The 5566-nt window shown below is 44.5% G+C and overlaps 1 protein-coding gene across 1 annotated transcript in view; it reads right to left on the minus strand.

Moving 5' to 3' along the window:
- The window catches only part of PIK3R4 (phosphoinositide-3-kinase regulatory subunit 4), a 22247-nt gene extending 22031 nt beyond the window's left edge, over positions 1–216 (minus strand). The window contains exon 1 of the mRNA XM_041466281.1: positions 65–216. The gene's annotated coding sequence lies outside the window, so the exon portion shown is untranslated. The remainder of the gene's footprint in view (positions 1–64) is intronic.
- Positions 217–5566: the final 5350 nt, after the last annotated feature.

Raw genomic sequence — 5566 nt, forward strand, 5'->3', positions numbered from 1 at the left:
GCCGCCGCCCAGGCCCGGCCGCCCGGGCCGGCCCCAGGGGTGCGGCTCCCCCCGCAGCACTCACCGGCCCAGGCGGAGCCGGGACCCCCGGCCCCGGAGGCGGTGAGAGGGAGCGAGGCGGGACTCGGGGCGGCGGAACCGGCACCGCCGGGCGGGCGGGGAAGGGGCGGTGCCGTGAGCTCACATCCTGCCCCGGCCGGCGGCGCCCGGGCTGTCCCCGGGAGTCCCTGGCGGTGCCAGCGCGGTGACACCAGGCCGGCTCCTCTCGCCGCCTGGCCTCATGATGGACTTTTTTCCCCCTCCCCTCTGGCTCCGTTCCCTGGAAGGGTTTCTTTTTGTTTGTTTGCTCTGCGATGGGAAGAGGCCAGGGCGGCAGCGTATAGGTGATGTGTTCAGGCCGGCATTAAGTTGTTTCCGTCTATTTGTTTAGCCACGTTAAGGAGGAGCTGTGGGGGTGCAGCGTCTCCTGTGAGCCTGGGGCTGAGCCAGCTCAAGCAGTGGGGTCGGAAGGTGCCTGCAGGAGATGGGAGTGCTGGTGGAACGGGCCTCAGGAGCATCAGTCAGGAGCTTCTCCCAGCAAACAGGAGAGGAGCTGCCATGCTTCCTTCTCCTGGTGCTTAGCACTGGGTGCCTGTAGGCTTTTTCAGGTGGCTTCACTTCTAGGTGTCCTGACAATGCATGGTATATCTGAAATATGAGAAAAAAGGCATTTTGTGGCAAACAAAATCATTGCCTTTCTCACAGTTTAATCTGAAAGTGCTTGAGAGCAAGAAGATGCCCAGGGCAGAGTTTGTTCATTCTCCCCTTTGCCTTTTCCCTTTGCTGTGTTCTTTCTTTGCTGCCTATGACACATTGCTAAAGCCGTGGTATTTGGGTCTCACAGACCAGTGCCTGTGTATTCAAAACTTTCCTTAATACAAGATTGCCACCAGGCATGTGTGAGGTCACTTAATCTTACTGTCTTCAAAGTGGTTTGGGTTGTCCTAGTGAGGGTTTCTTGCCAGCAGGACTCTCACGTCAGTAATGGACACCTGGAGAGTTAGGTGTTAGGACACCTGTCCCAGGGCAGAAATCCTAGCCCAGGCCTAGGGCTAGGTTAGGACGAGGGTCAGGGTGAGGAGAGTGAGAAGTAGGGAACCTTCTGGCATTAGACTGGTGCCTAGGCACAGTTCCTTCTAGAGTTATAACTGTCATGCCATTTTTTCCCTTTGGAATCCCATGATCTGGACATAACTTCCATTAACAAGACCTTTACGTGGAGGGCAGGTAGAGTAGGCACCAAGTGCCGGGGGAGTTTGGAAGAGAAGGCACATAACTCAGTTTTCTGCTCTGCTGGAAGCCTGGCAGGTTGGCTTCGTGCTGTAGCACTGTAAACAGCACTGTTTAGCTCCTGTCATAGTGGGTAGAGAAGGGAATGTGGAGTGGTGACTATTGTGCTTCCTTTTGGACTTTGAAAGAGACAGTATTCTAATAGCACCCTAGTATCCTTCCTAAGCACCTAAAACTTCATTCCCTGGTTTTAGGGCATAATGTGGGTGGAAAAAGCTGTGTAAGGAGACAACTGAGTGGCTGCTAAAAGTCTGGCTAAGTTGGTTGTTGATTGTCCTGTAAGTTACTAAAAGGGTAATCAGAAAATCTCCATGGACTTGTCTGCAAAACAGTTACATTGGTGTTGCTCTGTCTAATGGAAAAAGTAAACGGATTTAGAGCAGAAGGGTTTTCTCAGTTGCATCTGTCAGGCCCTGCAGCTTAGCTGTGCTCTCCAGCCTTTGATCATAGGAGGTAAGTTCCGTTTCCAAAAGAGGGCAGGGCTTTTTCATAGCCAGGGCTCTTTGTAGCTGCCGCAGGCAGACTTTGCTCCGAGCTGAGCCGTTAGCTGCTGTCTCCGAGCTGAGGCATATTTATTGCCTGTGCACACGGGTGTCATGGGCTAGAGTCATTCTTCAAGCCACTCTTTCAGCCACCTGTGTCAGGGTGACAGCCTCCACATACTGCCAGGTGTACAGCATGTGTGCTGAGAGAGATACAACAGCACATTTTCATGCTCTTTATTTGAAGTGTAGCTAAAGTGGCCACAACAAGTGGAGGAGGTGCATTTTTGGCTGCAGAGCAATAAAATGGAAAAAAAAGCATTAATTGTGTATATGCTCTCCTCTTTCAACTCCTCTTCTTCCTAGGTCATATACTGTTTAGGTGCTCCTCCAAATCAAAAACAAATAGGAAGGAAAATTTATCATTTCACTGTGGCATCTTTGGTCAGCATTTATTTAGAGGTACAGAAGAAGTAAAAATAGACATTTAGTTTTAGTTGTTGATCATGCTGAAGTTAACAGAAATTATATAAGCTGCCAAATACATTGTCATATTTTTCCTTGTCTCCCAAATCTGCTTCGCTTCTAAAGCAAACATCCTTGGCTATCTATGGAAATGCAATGCCTTTCATCATTTCTTGAAAATGTCAGAACTCTGCTGCTTCTGCAGAGCTGAGCTTAGAAACAGAAAACCAAAGAGCATTGTCATATCAGAAGTCTCCTTTAAATCATGAATGAGGATTGGAAATTGCCTGGAAACTGCCTGGGCTCAGTGGTGTGTCCTATGGATCTCCAATGCTCTTGCCCCAGTACAAAGAATTTGTCCCTATTTACTCAGACCAGGGCTTATGGAAATATTTATGCTGTCTGGAACCAAAACTGCTTTGAAAGAAGAAAGATCTAATGACTCTTCAGTCTAAAGCATCTTGGAATAAGAACAAAGCTTCTCAAATGCTCAAATTTGTATGTTTTACTGAAATAGGGTTTGGAAGGTTTTAATTTCTTATCATTCTCTATGCCAGCATTTTGGGTAATTTTTTGCCTTCAGAATGGTTCATTAATATGTCAGTTGACTTTCTAGGAATGGTGTCTTTTTTTAATTACTAATTTGCAAAGGGATTCAAGATCTGTGCATATCACCCCTGATTAGTATGTCTGTACATTGTAAAACATTCTGCAGCACCATTCTGTGCTATCACATCTTGTGACAGTCTGTCCTGCTGATTTAGCAAGACTGCACTGCATGCAATATGGCAGTGATCCCAGGGACTTAAATGGGTGAGAGAAATGGTTTATAGAATACTTTCTTAAAAATTGCCTGAGGTAGGAGAACTGTCTCAAGTTTAGTCTCCAGACTGATGTACTGACAAATTTGTTCCCTTGTCATGTGCTAATTGTTTTGGAATGAGAATCACTTGCTCCTGGATCCTTCTACCAAAGCAGCATGTACAAAATTAATTTCACAAAACTCAGCAAGAGACCATATGGAAGGGGAAAATGGTATTTATTTTAAACAAAGTTGATTTCAGTCACTAGCACATTGTGTTGTGGATGTCAGTCCCTTGCACTCCCACACCGCATACTCAGAAGCATCCAGTCATGTGTGATACTTTCATACACAATCTTCTAATAATGTTTCATTCAGACCACACAGCAAGTTAAATTGCTCTAGCACACATGCCCACTATTGGGTTATACTGAGGCAGTTTTCTTCTGTGTCTGCAGCTACTTTTAACTTTGGGAATTAAAAAGAGAAAGATGGAAATTGTAGAGGCGAGTTCTATTGCATACCTTAAAAACCTGAGCCTTAAACATACCTGCAGGCTGTGGATAGTTCTTATAACCACCCTCTTGCAGGGGGAGTGGAGCATGAAGAATGCTTTGCTCTTTTTCTTCTGCAGAACCGCGGAGATTTATTGAGGTAAATGTTGCTGTTTTGAGCTTCAAATGAAATTTGGGTAACTCTTTAATCTCAGGAATTGATCTGTGTAATTTTCCCCTTTCCTACATTTGCTTCCTCTGCCTGAGACTCAGAAATGGCTCTTCTGTATTAGACATAGTCAGCTAATGGTCATCTTTTACTGGACTAAGTCAGCTCCAGTGCCTAACACCTCATGCTTTTTATTTTCATGTATCTTAGTTTAGTTAACCTAAGCTCCAATGCCAAACACCTTATATATTTAATTAAAGTATTTTAGTTTAATTTTTAAATTGTTCTATTTTACTTTTTTGTTTGTGTGGTTTTTGTTATTTTATTTTATTTTATTTTATTTTATTTTATTTTATTTTATTTTATACAGTGACTATTTAGTCTTCCTTTGAAATCCAGGGTACAAATCCCAAACTGGGCTCTTGGGCACAGATTCTTCAATAAAGGTACCAGCTCTGTGCTAAACGAGCTGCTCTCTGCCAGATCCAGACTCGGTCTCAGCTGTGACCCCACAGAAATGCCAAGTGTTTACAAAGAAGAAGGCCTCTGCTGGAAGCTGAGAGGTTGTGTGTTTCATCTGTGTATTTGGTGTGCTGATGAGAATTTGGGAGGGTCTAACAGAGTGGCCAGCACATTTTGAAAACATGTTTTAGACAGGCAGGGTTTATGGAAAGCGGATGCCTTCCCAAAGCAATTATAACTCACCATTTCCAGGGCTTTGGTTTCCCATGCCCCACTTGTTCCTGTCTCAGTAGGAAATAATTTTACCAAGACATAGAGGAGACTGTTCAAAGCATCTGCTGACAAAGGGCTGAGTGTCATGTTGCAAATGCATGTCCTCATTTGCTGGAATTGTAGAGGCAAAAGATAGCACAGAACTGGGGTTGAATATTAAATTTCCCAGCAAGAAACAGCTAGCAGGTGCTATTGCTGTGAAATCTGGATGAAATTAAAAACAATTCCTCTCTTGCAAGGAAGATGATGATGTGAGAGTGATCTCTTTGGGAACAGGTACACTTAGGAGAAAGCCTACTGAGAAAAGTCAGGTTTTAAGCTTGCCTGGCACACAACTGATAGGAGAATTGGAATGGCAACATTTGGGGAGGTGAGGCAGGGCTGGGAGTATCTGGCTGGTCAGTGGTGTTAGTTATGTGAATGTCAGGTGAGAGAACAGTGAAATAGTTATGGTCAGTCCCATAACTGAGTGTTATTGCCCTCCACGCCATTAATATTGCCTCTCTGTGTGAGAGCAACCACAGTGATACTGGGTTTGTCCGCAGGAGAAAGGACTGAGAACAGAACCACTGCTCTTCATGATCTCCTTATGTGGACATACAGCATTAAAAACCTTATTTGCACCTTATTCTTTCAGTGACAACTTTCTGGCAGAGACAGAAGCAGTAATGTTTAAACTGTGCTATCAAACAGAGCCCTTTCTTCTCCACTCTTAACCCTTCCCCAGTGAAACCGTAAAATATCAGGGAAATTCACCTCTAGAGTCTCTGTCTTGCTGCAGTCAGATTGTTTAGCTCCAAATCCAGGTCTGAATACAACTAATATTGTCAAAGATTTTTTCAAATTTGAGACAAAAATGATGGACTCAGGCCCATCTTCAGTGAAGGATCTATTATCAAATGCCAGGGGTAGTTAGATCAGAACATAATTATGTACTTCAGTGCAATATTCAGTTGTTAGTCATTCTTCCCTGATGGTGAAATGTGTGACAGTTTCGGGTTTTGATTGGCACCTCCATTACCTGTTCTCAGTAAACAGATTATTGGCCTCTATTTTTTTAAATAGAAGTTTGACATCTTCACCTTGCACA

This window comes from Pyrgilauda ruficollis, unplaced genomic scaffold, assembly GCF_017590135.1.
Source record: "Pyrgilauda ruficollis isolate IOZ18807 unplaced genomic scaffold, ASM1759013v1 scaffold2, whole genome shotgun sequence".
Classification (NCBI taxonomy): Eukaryota; Metazoa; Chordata; class Aves; order Passeriformes; family Passeridae; genus Pyrgilauda; species Pyrgilauda ruficollis.